Source organism: Monodelphis domestica, chromosome 8 (genome assembly GCF_027887165.1).
Source record: "Monodelphis domestica isolate mMonDom1 chromosome 8, mMonDom1.pri, whole genome shotgun sequence".
Classification (NCBI taxonomy): domain Eukaryota; kingdom Metazoa; phylum Chordata; class Mammalia; order Didelphimorphia; family Didelphidae; genus Monodelphis; species Monodelphis domestica.
This window is the reverse complement of record NC_077234.1, coordinates 107208373-107227767: the sequence shown is the minus strand read 5'-3', so window position 1 is coordinate 107227767 and position 19395 is coordinate 107208373.

Genomic DNA, 19395 nt, shown 5'->3' with positions numbered 1-19395 from the left:
CTTACATTTGCAAATATCCTAACCCCCCATATACCCACTCACACCCACTCCCTCCCTTATAGAGTCAAATCTTGCTCCTCAGAATGTGTCAAAAGAAAATACTCTTTTTGAGGTGGTATAATAAATTGGGTGAGAAGTAAGATGTCATAGTGGATAGATAGTTGAACTAAAAACAAGGAAGACTTGGGTTCAACGTATTCCTGTGACAAATACTGCCCATCTGTCCCTGGTTAAATAGGTCTCTTTATTTACATGTGTTCTAGGTAGCTCTCTAACCCTAAATTGTTAAGAAGATACTCAGCTGCTTTCGTAGAGGGATTTTTCTGACTCAGCATTTTAACATTTGAAAACTTCTTTCTATTATTTCTTCTGGTCCTCAAAAATACCCTGTGAGATGGATGCTACATTTATGATCCCTGTTTTGCAAGTGAGAATGCCAAGTCAGAAAAATATTTCTTGTTCAAGGTCATATAGCTAGTGTAATAATTAAAATGGATTTGACTAATATAAGAATTTAAAATTGTGGTTGCCATTTATAATAATTAAATATTAAGTCATTAGACTGTTAGTAGCTTTAGTTGCTTTATTACAGCAAAATTATGATGGTAAGAGAGGGAAATGTAGGAAGGAGCTAGAAAATATTGCCTAGCTAAAAATACCCTAAGTCCAGGTCTAAGAGCAAAAGGCAGTCTCTCACACCAAGGAGGCAAGAGTGTCATCCCAGTAAGCATCCTTCTTCAGCCTGAGTCTCCAATGCAGAAGGCCAAATCTTCCCCAGAATCCAAAGTCTGAATCAAGTAGCAGAAATCCAAAGCTGCAAAAGACACTGAGCCCTCAAAGAGTTTGATCCCTGAAATTCATACCCACAAGGCAAGAGACCTCAAAAGAACCCCCAGGGTCCCACAGGCTCCCATTTATTTGCAGTTTTCTCTGTTCATTAGCTCTCCTCATCACATCTCAGGTATCAGTCACAGTTGCCCAATTTGCCTAGCACTGGTGGCACTTGTGGTCTTTAAGGGTCTGAAGTTCCTTTTCTAATAAAAGGTTCTTACTAGCTAAGTGTTAATGACTAAGTGTGAAGGGGGGGGACTGCAAGTTCTTGATTGATTAAGTTAAAATAAACAAAAGGAGTTTAAATTATCTTTCACACTAGTGTCAAGTAGAATTCCAACAATGTACTATATTTATGGTTACTCTATACAGCACTATCAAACTCAAATGAAAATAGGGGCCACAAAACTATTTAAGATTGTAGTAGCTGTTGTCTATATTCTTTCTTAAATGATTTCAGTTTACAGATAAAGAATCTGAGGCAAACAGAGTTAAGTGACTTGCTCTGGGTCATACAAATGTCCGAGTCCAGATTTGAACTCAGATCCTTTGGATTGCAAGGCCAGCACTCAATCTACTGAACCACTTAGCTAATCCACTAGTTTATATTATATAATCTCAACTATACCTTGACTGCTGCAAGGCAATCTTTTTAAACTTCCCTAATTGAGTCACTCATTATTCCACTCATTAGAGAGGCTTGTTCAAATACATTCCTCCTCAAACCTATCACATCATCCAGATACCTTCAGTCACCATCTTTTTCTTCATCTCTGTTTGATGGGAAGAAATGTCCCTAGTCCTTGACAAGACAAATCTCAAATGATTCAATTGTATTATTCCTTCTCTATCAGATTGCTTCCTCTATCATCCCTCATCTCTCACTAATCCTCCTTCATTCCACGTCCATTGGCTGTTTCTTTACTGCCTACAAAAATGTTCCTGTGTCTTCCTCATTCTCAAAGAAAGAAATGAACAAACAAACAACTCTACTTGACCTGTTCTACCTTAATTCTTAATATGTCTCCTCCTTTTTTTAATGGTTCTATAGTCCTTGAGAAAATCAATTATAATAAAATGACCCCAATTTCTTTCTTCTACTTGACTGTTTCCAATCTAACTCCTAATTTCATTAGGTTTAATCTTCTCTCTCCAGTTACTAATGATACTTTATTTGACAAATATAATGGTATTTTCTCATTCCTTATTCTTCGTGAACTCTCTACAGCTTTTGGCATAATCAATCACCATTTCATTTTAATATTCAAAGGAATAATAAAGAAGGAATTCCATGGAGACTAGAACAACCTCCAGGACGTGATGCAGAGCGAGAGGAGCAGAACCAGGAGAACATTGTACACAGAGACTGATACACTGTGGTACAAGAGAACGTAATGGACTTTTCCACTAATGTCAATGCAGTGATTATGAACAATCTGCAGGGATCTAGGAGAAAAAACACTATCCACAAGCAGAGGACAAACTGTGGGAGTAAAAACACCAAGGAAAGGCAACTACTTGACTTCAGGGGCCAAGGGGATATGATTGGGGATGTTGACTCTAAATGAACACGCTAATGCAAATACCAACCACATGGAAATGGGTTTGGATCAAGGACACATGATACCCAGTGGAATCACATGTCGGCTATGGGAGGGGTGGCAGGAGAGGAGGGAGGAAAAGAAAACAATTTCTGTATCCAATGAATAATGTTTGAAATTGACCAAATAAAAATAATGTTTAAAAGTGAAAAAAATATTCTCTTCTTTCTATATTTCTCATGACACTTCTGTCTTCTGGTTTTTCTATTATTGATCTCAGCCCTTCTCAGAGTCTTCTTCTAGAATTTCATTTATCTTATACCTGTGAACAAGTGTGCTGGTCCAGTTTTCTATTGTTGGCCCTTCTCTTCTCTCTCTATACTATTTCAAAAAGCATCTCCTAATGGTTTCAATGACTATTTATGTGCAGATGACTCACAGATATACTTGTTCAACCTTAACTTCTTTCTTGTCGTCCAGTCTGACATCTCCAAATGTTTTTTTTTTCTTGAATTGGATATCCTTTGCATCTCTTAAACTAAAAAAAAAATGATTCATTATTTTTTCTTCCTTATTTCTTTATTATTACTGAGGCCACTACCATCTTCATAGTCACTCAGGATTATCATCCAGATATCGACTTCCACTCTGTCTTATTCCCTTATCCAATCTGTAGTCTATCTAGTTACTTTTGTAACTAACAGCTCTTTTATATTCCCCTCTGACACTGAAACCACTCTGGAATAGATATTTTAATCACCTTTTCTCTGATTTATTGTGATAGGCTGGTGGTTTCCATTATAAGTGGGCAACTTTTGACATGAAAATATGTCATTACATAGTTTCCTCATTTGGTATTTTTCATACTTGAAGAGGTAAAAAATGACATCATGACATCAGAGTCAACATACAGAGTCTCTGAATGTGGCTGATTAAACCAACATGAGATCTGAAGAGTCTAGTTGGTCTCAAATAAGTTGCATGAATAATTGGGATGGAGATATCTCTAAATGTGTATATCTCTTGCTTCTTTTGAGCAATTCTTCACACATAGAACACAATGCCTTCTTTGATGTGGACATTCCATGCTAGATGGTCCTGTACTAGCATCTCCCATGTCTCATTATCGATATCAAAGTTCTTTAGAGATAATTGTTTTTGAAAGGTTATTATTCTCATAGTGCTTCTTCTCGCCTCCATATGAACACTTGCCTTACATAAGTTCTTCAAAGAATAGTATTTTAGGCAAACATAAGTCCCTGGAAAGTAAATTTGCAAGCTAAGTGAACTCATCCATAGTATTTAAAATTTCTCCATTTGCTATAACTGATGCTTTCACATAAGGCCAATATGATATTGGCTGGTAGAGAACCTCTATTTTTTGGTGTTGTCAGGCCAAAATTAGCATAAGTGACATAGAATTGATACATGCACTATTATGTCTCAGCCTCAGAGGCTGCATTGAGTGCACAAACATTTGCAAACAAAAAAAAAAGTCACCCACCAACTCTCCCTCCATTTTTGTCTTCGCTTACAGCCTTTTCGAGTTAAGTAATTTATCATTAGTGCTGTAGATGACCTTGATTCCATTTTTGTCCTCATTGAAGTAGTCTACATGTCAAGATCCTTCCTAAAATGTGGTGCAGAGTGGAAGAAATAATTTCAAATATTTATGGAATTCTAGATTAAGACCTAAACAGCATTGTAGAAGTCACATAGTACATCTCTCACCTCATTTTACTGATGAGGAAAGTGAAGTGAGAGAGGCTAATTAACTTGCCTAAGGTCACAAAGGTATTTACTATTGTGAAAATAGTAGAGCTGTGATTTGAAGACTAGCTCCAAATCCATTATATGGCACCATGTTGTTTTCTAACTAGGGCAAAGAACAACAGGCTTCCACATTTATTTTAATGCAATCCAAGATGACATTAGCCTTTTTGTTTGTTTCCAATGATACACTCCTAATTCATGGACCTAGCAGTACACTAAATCTGCCCGTGTCCTTACTATAAAGCTTCTGACATACACACAACGTCAACATCCTCTACTTACTGAATTGGACATTTACTCTGCTACCTGAATTTCAGATTTATCACTATTAAGCTTCATATTGTTAAATTTTGAATGTGATTCTGACCAATGAAGATGAGTTTATATATGAACTCTGTCATTAAGATGCCAGTGATGAGAACCAACTAGGTGACTCAGTAGATAGAGAGCCAGCCCTGGAGATGGGAAGACTGGTGTTTGAATCTGGTCTCAGACACTTCCTAGCTGTGTGACCATGGGCAAGGCGCTTAACCCCCAGTGCCAAACCCTTACTGCTCTTCTGCCTTAGAATAAATGTCTACTATTTATTCTGAGATGAAAGTTAAAGGTTTAAAAAAAAGATCTCAATGATACCACCTAACATGAAGTTCCAAATTTTATGTGATATTTGTGATTTTATTCAAAATCTTAATACTGATATTAAAGACTAGAGTCAAAAGCTGAGCTTAGAAACAGCTTGGAAGGAGACAATCAGAAAAGCCACTCAGATCAACTAATTTGGCTAAGGAATATTTTTTATTATGTATTAGTAAAAAATAATGTGAACCAACTAAGATAACCAATAAAAGCATTTAGGTTCATCAAAAAAATTTTACATGGTTCTTGTAAAAAAAATAGTGAAATTTATGAGTCTGTAATTTTGTGTTATCCTGAGTACATGAAATTTCCTCATTGTGTGCATTCCTGCCACATTTATATTAAGTATGCACCCTCTGACCCTCAGAAATATTGAGAATATTGGCAGAAAAGTGTAATCCATATATTTGTGTGAATGTCATATATTATGTTAATCATTTATGGACTTGAATATATCATTATTTAAAAAAAATTAAACCCTTACCTTTCATCTTGGAATCAATACTGTGTATTGGTTCCAAGGCAGAAGAGTGGTAAGGGCTAGGCAATGGGGGTCAAGTGACTTGACCAGAGTCACACAGATGGAAAGTGTCTGAGGACAAATTTGAACCCAGGACCTCCCCTCTCTAGTCCTGACTCAATCCACTGAACCACCCAGATGCCCATCCACAATCACTATTTCTTTTGTATTCTTATTGAATAAATGCATATGCTTAATATCTCATTGTGTTAACTTTATGAGTAATAGGGCTTATGTTAAAGAAATAATTTCACCTGGGGCTGCAGAGTTAGGGTTGGTGAATGGGGGGGACTAATGCATTCCTTCACAACAAAATAAATGATAGGATGCAGAATGAACCTAAGTGCAAAAGCATAGTGATGTTGCTTTACTAGAAACGTAGAATTGCCAGTGTGAGGACAGGTTGGAATGAGTAATCCAGCCCAGAGTTTATATAGGTGCCCACATTAGAAGCCTCAGGTACAATCATTGGAAGAATATCCCAACTGCACTGCCATGGGACTAGCTCTCAGAAGACAAATTTGCACAAGTGATAAAGATCTGCTGGCCAGCATCACAGAGGTAATAATTAAAATTTGGTTTCATAATGATAATGACAATACAGAAAGGTATTATGAATCCAAATTTACAGATGAAAACTGGGTTTCAAAGGGAACATTTGTCCATATTTATATAGTTAGCCAATAATGGAGCTTGAACTTGGGATGGATTTTTTAAGAAGGAACCTTAAAATTCATCTAATATAACTCCTCTGCCCGCCCCCCAGATTTTATAGAGACATTTGAGACCTTTAAATCTTAAAAATAATATCTATGATAAAAAGTTAATGGAAAGCTGAATTTAGGATCTAAATACTCTAAAGCTCACAAATGATGCTTTTGTTTATTACGCTATGCTTTTTTAGTTATGGTGGTATATATATATGACTTGAAGAATCACAGTGGAGAAAAACTAAATTGGTGGTAATTATGCTTAAAGGAAAAAATCAAGGGAAATATAGTCACTAGTCTTTAAACATAATATAGTTATCTTTCATTTTCTCATTTCTATTTCCCTTTCCATTGATTAGTGAATTTAATTGAATTCACTTCAACAAAAAATATTTTAAATATGTATTTCCAGCATGGTCCTGAGCTGGAAGCTGAAGATACAAAATAGATATAACAGATCCTCTTTCAAAGGACCCCCAAATTAAAAGGTATAATTGCTAACTATGTATAGATATGTGTATATATAAAAGGTATAATAACTATGAAATAAATGAGCATGCCTACAAAGGAGAGATGCACCAACTATCTTTTGAAAAATTAGCAGAATAAATGAACATTTCATTCTGTAGAATTAGGGAAGGTTTCATGAAATAGTTGATACAATTGAGACATGAAAGAAGGGAAAGACTAAACAAGCAGAGCTGGGGAGGGAGTTGTCCATTCTAGGTATGAGAGTTAACATTTTAAAAATGTATAGCTATAGGAGGATATAGGATGAGAAAAGAGGAAGGTATAGGAAGTTGTATAGTTTGGAATGTAAAAGACATATCAAATAATGATGGAAGCAAATACTGAAATCAGATTATTGGAGACCTTGAATACCACAAAAAAGTATTCATACTTTATTTGGTGGCCAAACCACTTTGTCTTTTTAACAGACAATATGATCAGAATGGCATAAGACTTTTGTAGGAAGGAACATAAAAATAGATTGAAAAATGATAGAGAAGAGGTAAGAAACGCAGCAAACTAGGCAAAGGAAATTTTAGTGACAGAGATAAATAGAGGGGAGTTAGTACAGTAGTAGAATCAAGTGAATTCTATTCCAGTGGAAAGCAAAATTATCTTCTTTTCACTTTGTCTCCCCCAAAAAGGTCCTTTCCTTATTTACTAGGAAACCATGACACCAGATCACCATGCAACTTCCTTTAGTTGCCCCAGTATGGCCTCATTTTCTGACTATTTTAAACTCTCCAAAAGTCAAGAATCAACTCCTGGCTTACTAGATCTCAGGATGCCTTTTGCTTTATCTAGGAAGAACAACATTACCATTCCACTTCCTTGCCCCTGTACAGAAACCTATCTCCGTCTCTTTCCAGTACTTCTTCATTTGTTGTCTTGCTTAATCAGAGTACAAACTCCTTGAAGGCAAGGGCAGTCTTATTTTCTTTTACATACAACCTTAGTACTTGCCAAAGTGCCTGGTAGTTAGCATCAGTATAAGTTCTATAGGTCTATCACCTATTTGAAACATTGAAATGAGGAGGATGGGAGAGGGAATCAAAGATGACCTGTGTTCACAAGCTTGGTACACTTGGAGAATGATGATGACACAAACAAAAATTTGGAACTCATGAGACTTTTGAGAGAACAAGATGATTTCAGTTTTGAATATGATAAGACTGAAGTTCCCATCTTATATTCTAGTGGAGATAACTAGCAGAAAGTAGAATGAGGACTAAAGATCTGAGAAACTTTTGGGTAGAGTTCAAGATTTAGAAATAATCTGATAGTAGTGACAATTGAAGCAATGGATTTGGATGATGTGGATACAAAGGGGGAAGAAATAGAGAAAAAGAAAAACCAAGGACAGGACTATGGCAGACTTCCACATGTGAAGAGGAAGAGGAAGGACAAGAAGCAAAAAGGAGACAGAGAAAGAGTAGTCAGAAATGAAGAGGATACTGAGAGTACATTAGCATGGAAGTTAAAGGAAGAAACCAAAGTGTTAATCTTCTATGTCAAATCCTATGGAAAGGTCCAAGAAGTTGTCTGCAGGAGTCATTAGCTTTGGTGGTAAGAATATTATAAATATCTTGAGAAGCAGAATGCATAAAATGTAAAGTCCTAAGAGCAAACATGATTTTCTTTTGCTTGTCCTTGTATTCCTTTGAAATGCACTATGGGGTATTTAATAAGTGCTGGTTATATGGAGGAAAAGATAAATTTTAGTAGAGTGATGAAGAGGAAAGCCAGATGCTGAGGAGAATAGGAAAGCACCAATGGCAATGTGAAGGTCTCATGTTTGATATAAGGAATCATTTTCTGGATAGCATTAAGAATTGTAGTTAGTTTCTATGTGCAGTTGCATTACCTGACTATCTACTTTATTCTCACAAAGTTTCTCCAGATACATTGTCAATTTTGATGAAATTTTGGTGAAATTCACCCGAAAGACAGAGTGATGAACTTGATACCTTTTCATATCTATTTCAACTTTGTAATTTAGGATATTTAAAGGAATTTATATATTGACTAGGCATAAGAAGTTGTGGCCAAGAGCTTATAATGAAGAAAAATATAAATTTTTAAATGGAAATTTTGTAAAAACGGTTTTACTTGCTGAAAGTCCTTTTAAGAAAGAATTGGCGAAAAACTTCCAGGTAATCATGGCTGCAATCTAGACGCCACACGCTTCCTCTCCCCGGCACCAAACTAAATAGACTACATCAAAGGAGCATAAAAATCACCTTTGGAGGAACAGAAGGACACTCCAGTACTCCCAGTACTCCACAGAGGTGAAGGTACGTGGGGCTTGAACATTTCCACACTATAATAAGAAGGAGGGAAAGCTTGAACAGAAAATTGAACTGAGCCACCCTTCCCCCACCCCACCTCCCGAACCAAACCAGAGTGAGCTACTTGAGCGCTCAACAGGACAGCGAGTGAGTGGGGAACGTCTCTGTCTGGGGGGGGGGGGGGAACTCCAGGGTCCTTGGGATCTGGGGACTACCAGGAAAAAACGTCTCAGGGTGGTTTCACTGGAGAACCCAGCGCTGAGCACGGGGAGCTGTACTTGGGGCGGCTGCGCTGAACATCTCCGTGGAGCTAAACACCAGGGGCGGACCACGCGCTGATTATCTGGGCGGAGCTGAACACCTGGGCAGTTTGGCTGTGATCAGGGACCCAGCACTCTAAGAAACCTCGGAGGCTGGGAAGAACTAGTCTGAAGCAACCTAAATTCACAGAAAAACTGCCCATATAACCCAGACCCCAGACCAAAAAGGAAAGGGGAATAAAACCACAAAAGGAATGGCTCACATGGCCCAAAATCAAGCCTCCAGGAAGAAAGGGAAAAAAGTGACTATTGAAAACTTTTATGGTGGAAGTACCCAAGGAAAAGAGGAGAATGAGGAGGAAATCCAAAAAAAAAAAAAAATCAGAACATGCCTCCCAAAATGGAAACTATCAACAAGCTCTGGAAGATCTCAAACTGGAACTTATCCAAAAGATGGAAACCTGGAAAGAAAAATGGGAGAAAGAGATCAGCAGTCTGACAAATAAGAATGCTCAATTGGAAAATGAACTCGAAGCATCCAATAGAAGGGCAGATAAAGCTGAAAAGCAAAACCAGTCCCTAACGACCAGAATCAAGCAACTCGAAGAAAGCGAGATGATAAAACAGCAAGAATCAATAAAGCAAACACCAAAATTAATGAATTAGAAGAAAACATAAAATATCTCACTGAGAAGGTCACAGATCTCGAAAACAGAGGGAGAAGAGAAATCATCCGAATTATCAGTCTCCCAGAAAAACCAGAGATAAACAATAAACTCGATATTATTCTACAGGAGATTATAAAAGAAAATTGCCCCCACGTTCTGGAGCAAGGGGGCAAAATAGAAATAGAAAGGGTTCATAGAACACCCTCTATACTAAATCCCCAAAAGACAACCCCCAAGAAAGTAATTGCCAAATTTAAGAGCTTCCAAGAAAAGGAGAAAATCCTACAAGAAGCCAAGAAGAGGAGCTTCAGATATAAGGGGGCTCTCATAAGGATCACACACGACTTAGCAGCTAATACACTAAGAGACTGCAAAGCATGGAACACGATATTTAGAAAGGCAAGAGAGCTGGGTCTCCAACCAAGAATCAAGTACCCAGCAAAACTGACTATATACTTCCAGGGGAAAGTATGGGCATTCAACAAAATAGAAGATTTCCAAACATTTGCTAAGAAAATACCAGAGCTCTGTGGAAAGTTCGATATCCAAGCACAGAAAGCAAGAGAAACATGAAAAGGTAAATATGAAAGAAAGGGAAAAGGAGATACATCTTATCTTTTTCTTTAAGTCAAACTCTCTTCTATAAGGACTACATTTACATCAAATTATATATATTAATATGTGGGGAAAATGTTTTGTGTAACTCTCATAAATTGTAGCATCATAAGAGTAGTTAGAAGAAACATGCATAGGGAAAGATTGGGGCATTAAGAAGATTTGGGGAAAGAGGGGGCAAAGAAAGGAAAAGGGAGGGGGGAACCATCGATAATACTAAGATTAACTTCAAGAAATAGGGGGAGACTCAATAGAATAATCTTTCCCATATAAAGATACACATGGGAAGGGGAGGGGAAGAACTCTCATATGAGAAGGAGAGGAAGAGAGCATGAAGTGGAATTACTTAAACCTTACTCTCAGTGAAATCAAATCTGAGAGGGAAGAACATCTAGATCCAGTGGGATCCTGAATTCTATCTTATCCATTAGGGCAAGAAAGAAAGGAAAATTAAGGAGGGGGTGGGGGGAGAGAGTACAAAAAGGGAGGGAAGGAGAGGGGGGAGGGGAAGGAAGCATAAAAAGGGAGGGGCTAGAAAGGGAAGCATCTCAAGGGAGGGGACTAGGGGGACTGACCTAAAGTGAATCACTGGTTCAAAAGGAGATAGCTAAAGAAGAAAGGTCAGAACTAGGGGAAGATATCAAAATGCCAGCGAATCCACAAATGACAATCATAACTTTGAACGTGAATGGGATGAACTCACCCATAAAAAGTAGACAAATAGCAGATTGGATTAGAACCCAAAACCCTACCATATGTTGTCTTCAAGAAACACATATGAGACGGGTTGACACTCACAAGGTTAGAATTAAAGGTTGGAGTAAGACCTTTTGGGCCTCAACTGATAGAAAGAAGGCAGGAGTTGCAATCATGATATCTGACAAAGCCAAAGTACAAATAGACCTGATCAAAAGGGATAGGGAAGGTAAATATATTCTGCTAAAAGGAAGTATAGACAATGAGGAAATATCACTAATCAACATGTATGCACCAAATGGTATAGCATCCAAATTTTTCATAGAGAAACTAGGAGAATTGAAGGAGGAAATAGACAGTAAAACCATATTAGTGGGAGACTTGAACCAACCACTATCAAATTTAGATAAATCAAACCAAAAAATAAACAAGAAAGAGGTAAAAGAGGTGAATGAAATCTTAGAAAAAATAGAGTTAATAGACATATGGAGAAAAATAAATAGGGACAAAAAAGAATACACCTTCTTTTCTGCACCACATGGCACATTCACAAAAATAGATCATACACTAGGTCATAGAAACATGGCACTCAAATGCAGAAAAGCAGAAATAATAACTGCAGCCTTTTCAGATCACAAGGCAATAAAAATATTGATCGGCAAGGGTACATGGAGAGTGTAAACCTTAAAATTCCTTAGACTTATAAATGTTGGAAATTTCACCATTGGGAAATTTCATACGTGGAAAATTTCTTACTGATAGTGTATTGGAATGTGAACCCCATTGGCATGGGAGGTTCCTTCACCTCCCTTCTTAAGATTACTTTAGGACAGAAACCTTTTGCTGAACAATGGAAAGGGCTTTGACCTATGCTTAAGCATAGAACAGGAATTTCTTTGAGTCATGATTGATTTTAGAATTGATACAATGGAGATACTTGGAATAAATCTCCACCCTACTCAGTCCTAACAGGATTGAGGAAGGGCTGCAGCATAGATCAAAATTTAATTATTCCAATCTCTACCCTACTCAGGTTAACAGGATTTAGGAAGGGCTGTAGCAAAGGATCAAAGATTTAATTATTTGAAAGTATGACCTTCAACAGACATGTGCAAAGCCAGAGACCTCTGGGCGGTCCTGGGTTAAGCTAGAGCCTCCATTGGCACAGGGAAATTGATGGACAGTGATTGGTAGATGTGAGAACTGAGGGGAGGGAACTTGGATGGTTTCCTTAAAGATAGAGGGGTCTGAAGACTCAGGGTGGTGGTTGAGGAGTTTGTCTGAGTGGTTGGAGTGTGCTCTGATGGAAGCTGAAGGTGGGGGCCTTTGAGACTGTTTCTCCATTTTGGTCACGTGAGTAATAGGAACTGATCTCTTTTCTTTGCCCCAGCTATCTAAGGGCTTGGGCCTTTTGGCCCAGCCTAAACAGAGGGGGTATTTAAGCCCTATTCCCTTCTCTCCCCTTTCACTCTCTCTCTCTCTCTCTCTCTCTATCTCTAATTCCTTTCTTCCTCCTGTTTATAATTAAACTCTATAAAAGGCTGACGGCTGATTTGAGTTTTCATTTAGGAATTACATAGCTGAATTCCTTGGCGACCTTAAATTAATATATGTATCAGTCTTTTAAAGTGATTTCCTTGTCACAAGAGCCAAATAAAAAATTAATTGGAAATTAAATAACATGATACTACAAAATCGGATAGAGAAGAAATCATAGAAACAATTAATAATTTCGTTGAAGAAAATGACAATGGCGAAACATCCTTTCAAACCTTATGGGATGCAGCCAAGGCAGTACTTAGAGGAAAATTCATATCCCTGAGTGCATATATTAACAAATTAGGGAGGACAGAGATCAAGGAATTGGAAATGCAAATCAAAAAACTTGAGAACGAACAAATTAAAAACCCCCAGAAGAAAACCATACTAGAGATCCTAAAAATTAAGGGAGAAATTAATAAAATCGAAAGTGACAGAACTATTGAGCTAAGAAACAAGACTAGAAGCTGGTACTTTGAAAAAACAGACAAAATAGACAAAGTACTGGTTAATCTAATTTAAAAAAGGAAAGAAGAAAGGCAAATTAACAGCATCAAGGATGAAAAGGGGATCTCACCTCCAATGAAGAGGAAATTAAGGCAATCATTAAAAACTACTTTGCCCAACCATATGGCAATAAATATACCAACCTAGGTGATATGGATGAATATTTACAAAAATATAAATTGCCTAGACTAACAGAAGAAGAAATAGTTTTCTTAAATAATCCCATATCAGAAAAAGAAATCCAACAGGCCATCAAAGAACTTCCTAAGAAAAAATCCCCAGGGCCTGACGGATTCACTAGTGAATTCTATCAAACATTCAGAGAACAGTTAATCCCAATACTATACAAACTATTTGACATAATAAGCAAAGAGGGAGTTCTACCAAACTCCTTTTATGACACAAACATGGTACTAATTCCAAAGCCAGGCAGGACAAAAACAGAGAAAGAAAATTATAGACCAATCTCCCTAATGAATATAGATGCAAAAATCTTAAATAGGATACTAGTAAAAAGACTCCAGCAAGTGATCAGAAGGATCATTCACCATGATAAAGTAGGATTTATACCAGGGATTCAGGGCTGGTTCAATAATAGGAAAACCATCCACATAATTGACCACATCAACAAGCAAACCAACAAGAACCACATGATTATCTCAATAGATGCAGAAAAAGCCTTTGATAAAATACAACACCCATTCCTACTAAAAACACTACAAAGCATAGGAATAGAAGGGTCATTCCTAAAAATAATAAACAATATATATCTAAAACCATCAACTAATATCATCTGCAATGGGGATAAACTAGACGCATTACCAATAAGATCAGGATTGAAACAAGGATGCCCATTATCACCTGTACTATTTGACATTGTATTAGAAACACTAGCAGTAGCAATTAGAGAAGAAAAAGAAATTGAAGGCATTAAAATAGGCAAGGAGGAGACCAAATCATTGCTCTTTGCAGATGACATGTTGGTCTACTTAAATAATCCTAGAGATTCAATCAAAAAGCTAATCGAAATAATCAACAACTTTAGCAAAGTTGCAGGATACAAAATAAACCCACATAAGTCATCAGCATTTCTATATAATTCCAACACAGCTCAGCAGCAAGAACTAGAAAGAGAAATCCCATTCAAAATTACCTTAGACAAAATAAAATACTTAGGAATCTATCTCCCGAGACAAACACAGGATCTATATGAACACAACTACAAAACACTTTCCACACAACTAAAACTAGACTTGAACAATTGGAAGAACATTAACTGCTCATGGGTAGGACGAGCCAATATAATAAAAATGACCATCCTACCCAAACTCATCTATCTATTTAGTGCCATACCCATTGAACTTCCAATTTTTTTTTTTTACTGATTTAGAAAAAAACATAACAAAGGTCATTTGGAAGAACAAAAGATCAAGGATATCCAGGGAAATAATGAAAAAAAATACAAAGGAAGAGGGTCTTGCAGTCCCAGATCTCAGTCTATATTACAAAGCAGCGGTCATCAAAACAATTTGGTACTGGCTAAGAGACAGAAAGGAGGATCAGTGGAATAGACTGGTGGCAAGCAACCTCAGCAAGACAGTATGTGACAAACCCAAAGATCCCAGCTTTTGGGACAAAAATCCACTATTTCATAAAAACTGCTGGGAAAATTGGAGGACAGTGTGGGAAAGATTAGGCTTAGATCAACACCTCACACCCTACACCATGATAAATTCAAAATGGGTGAATGACTTGAACATAAAGAAGGAAACTATAAGAAAATTAGGTGAACACAGAATAATATACATGTCAGACCCTTGGGAAGGGAAAGACTTCAAAACCAAGCAAGAATTAGAGTTACAAAATGCAAAATAAATAATCTGGATTATATCAAAATAAAAAGTTTTTGTACAAACAAAACCAATGTAACCAAAATCAGAAGGGTAGCAACAAATTGGGAAACAATCTTCATAAAAATCTCTGACAAAGAATTACTCAAATTTATAAAGAACTAAATCAATTGTACAAAAAACCAAGCCATTCTCCAATTGACAAATGGGCAAGGGACATGAACAGGCAGTTCTCAGCCAAAGAAATCAAAACTATTAATAAGCACATGAAAAAGTGCTCTACATCTCTTATAATCAGAGAGATGCAAATCAAAACAACTCTGAGGTATCACCTCACACCTAGCAGATTGGCTAACATAGCTGTCAAGCTATGGAAAGTAATGAATGCTGGAGGGGATGTGGCAAAGTGGGGACATTAATTCATTGCTGGTGGAGTTGTGAATTGATCCAACCATTCTGGAGGGCAATTTGGAACTATGCCGAAAGGGTGATAAAAGACTGTCTGCCCTTTGATCCAGCTATAGCACTGCTGGGTTTGTAACCCAAAGAGATAATAAGGAAAAAGACTTTTACAAGGATATTCATAGCTGCACTCTTTGTGGTGGCCAAAAATTGGAAAACGAGGGGATGCTCATCAATTGGGGAATGGCTGAACAAATTGTGGTATATGTTGGTGATGGAATACTATTGTGCTAAAAGGAATAATAAAGTGGAGGAATTCCATGGAGTCTGGAACAACCTCCAGGAAGTGATGCAGAGTGAAAGGAGCAGAACCAAAAAAAACATTGTACACAGAGACTGATACATTGTGGTACAATCAAAGGTGATGGACTTCTCCATTAGTGTCAATGCAATGTCCCTGAACAATCCGCAGGGATCTAAAAAATACTACCCACAAGCAGAGGATAAACTGTGGGAGTAAAAACACCGATGAAAAGCAACTGTTTGACTACAGGGTTGGAGGGGTAAGACTGAGGAGAGACTCTAAATGAACACTATAATGCAAATTACAACAACTGGGAAATGGGTTCGAGTCAAGAACACATGTGATAACCAGTGGAATCGTGAGTCCGCTATGGGAGAGGGAAAGGTGGGGGGGGAGGGGAGGAAAAGAAAATGATCTTTGTTTCCAGTGAATAATGTATGAAAACGACCAAATAAAATAATGTTTAAAAATTAAAAAAAAAAGAAAGAATTGGCAAAGGGTGGGGGAGAAGAAAGAAGGTATATCTACACAAGTATCCTTTTTAATATCAGAATTATTTGTTTCAATATTAACTGCATCCTCAGAGAGTTCCATGTCAAAACCATAAATCATAATAGGTTATACAAACCATCTGGATCCTAACTAAATGAAAAGAAGGTGGGATATGATTTAAGATATTATCGTAGAGGTGTGTGAGCAAGATTCTTTGATTAATCATGCAAAGTAAACTTTATTATTTAGGAGCTATTGGATACAAGGAAGGTTCCATGCCCACTCACCCTTTCCCATTAACAACCTCAAAAAAAGATTTACATGGAATCAAAAATATTGACAGTGCTATGTTATTCATGCCCATTGATTTCTATTTCATACTGAGAGCCCTATAGAAAAGAGAATTATGCAAACATATTTAGCATGGCTGCACCTAGGGGTGGGAATGATGGGAACACTGGCTATATGCCTAGTAAATTGCTTTCATGCTGTTAAATGTTTTGCATACTTGTGAGAAGGGTAGGCACCAAGACTGTGTTTCTGCATCTCCTGCCACAACCCCATTTCTACCATGAGTTCCATGTGGCTAAAAGTTAATGGATTTTATTTTCTCTTTTTTCCAGGGGAGTGTTAACAATGTACCCATCAAGGCATAGAGGAAAAAAAGAGATGTTCTCTTTCTGCCTTCCTGATTCTCAAAGGTGGGTAAGCAGGAAATTTTTTGTCCAGTTGAAACAGAAAAATGAGCCATCTGAAGGTCTCTTCCTCCCAGTATGACAGAAACTGTTAGAAATACTCACTTCTTAATGTATGAATTCATTGTTCAGAGAAGCTCTAAATATTCATTCAGTGAACCTCTATTGAGCTATTGAGCATCCATCATATTTACAGCACTGAATAGAGAAAAAAAGGGAAAAAATGAAGAGAGAGAGAGAGAGAGAGAGAGAGAGAGAGAGAGAGAGAGAGAGAGAGAAAGATTGAGAGAGAGAGAGAGAGAGAGAGAGAGAGAGAGTGAGAGAGAGAGAGAGAGAGAGGGAGAGAGAGAGAGAAGGGGAGGGAGGGAAAGAAAATAAGTAAGAAAAGAATATGTGAGATGTAACACTTTCTCTGTAATAGCTCATATCCTAATAGGTTCAGTAAGACCCAGACTAACACTCCATTGAGCATAGCAATTTGTTAGGTGTTTTAGAAATATTTGTTAAATTGAATGGGCTGAATTTACATATATATGTACATATATGTTATATATATATATGTGCATATGGGATTATATATTTGTGTAGATATAATAATTGAATAAGAATTGCAGAATAACAGATTCTCATCTCAAAGGTTATCTCATCCAACACATACTTGAACAAGAATGACCTTGATAATATTAAGATAAAACATGTGTAAGTACTTGTATGAATAATGATTTATAAAATAAGAATTATTGAGGTTCAGAGAAAAGGGAAATAATATGGGCTGGAATTGCAAATGGAGAAGAGGCCATATGTCAGAGGCAGAGGGTGAACTTGACTGTGAAGCACACTTTAAGGAACAGGGTAAGAATGGAGGTGGATGAAATCCTCAACAAATACACAACATGGATAATTACTTGAGTTTGACCTTGAACAGCATATGTCATTAAAAATGAAAGTGTTTTTGTAGATTGACTCAGTGGGGAAAAATCCCTTACTCAATGTAGGTAGGTAACCACTCTATGATTTACAGAGTTGCTGGGGCTCAGATTCAAGATGTATCAACAGCAACACTTTACTGCAGGCTGTCCTGACTGTCAGGACTGTGTCCCATGTTCCCCATTGTTTCTAATTATGATATTGATAATATTAATGAAAGAGAGGATACATTTATATAATGCAGGACTTTTTAAAAATATCATCCTCATTTCAACCCCATGAGATGAGTAAAACAAATATTATTATTGCTATTTTACAGAAAAAAGTAGGTTGGATGGTTAAATATCTTTCTAAATCATATAGATGATAATGACTGAGACTGAAGCTCAGGACTTCTGATTCCTGATAATGTTGATTTTTCACCATGACAATCTGTCTCTTTTGGCATAAATGAGAAGCACAGATCAGGACATAATCCTGGATGGAAGAGAAGTTTTGAATGGGTAAATAGTAGAAGATAAATTGACAAGGGAAGATAGGCACAGATTATATAAAGCCAAAGAGTATGGATTTTACTCTGTGGGTCATTAGTAAATCATTGGATTTTTATGGTTAAGGGGGGTGGAAAGAAGGGTATTCAGTGTTTGGGAGGGGAGGGTAGAGTTTATGCATTTTGTTTGTTCAAAAAAGGAAATAATATTATCAATTCAATGTTTTCAGAAGATGAATTTATAGCAAGATAAAGCTTCCCCATTCCTCCTGAATGCTAATGCTTTCCCTATGAAATTATTTAATCGCTATCTTCTCTCTCTCTCTCTCGATATATATATGTATATATATATACATATATATGCACACACACACACACACACACACACACACACACACACACATATATATATATATATATATATATATAGTTTGCAAGTGTTTTCATGCAGTCTTCTCCATTCAAAAGTGAGCTCCTTGAATACAGGAATATTCTTTACTTAGCACAAAGCCTGGAACATAGTAAGTATTTAATAAATGCTTGTTGACTTAAATGAAAAGGTGTAGAGACAGGAAAAAGAGACAAAATTAAGAGTCCGTTGAAATACTCTCAGTATGATTCATAGTTTTAAAGACAGTTGTAATAATTAGTAAGAGATGGATATGGGTTATTTTAAAGGAATAACTTATAGAATTTCATTACTGGCCTCACAGAACATGAAAGAAAGGATAAAATTAGAAGACCAAGAGAGTTATTAAGCAAGGAAGTATTTGATGGCATCTGTTTGGAATATGTTACATCTGAGATCAGGATTTATCTGGTATTCAAAGAAGACTAATGCATTTGTTGTGTGGGTAGCATTCCACCTTTGGTGTCCATCTGCCACAAATTCTCACTTAAGGCTTCAAAAAGCTGTAGCATGTGTATCAGCCACATCCTGACAAATCAGACTAAACCAGGTTAAGAGTAACTGACAGATACCAAACCCATTTGCGAATTGGGGGTGGAGGAGGTTGACACCAGACATGTGAAGACATCCAGAAACAGATAAGAACAATTTGTTCCAATGACCATGTAGGCATTAGAAGCAGGAGCTATGGAGTGCTTGGAGCTTGGTTATACATCAAAGAAGTCAACATCA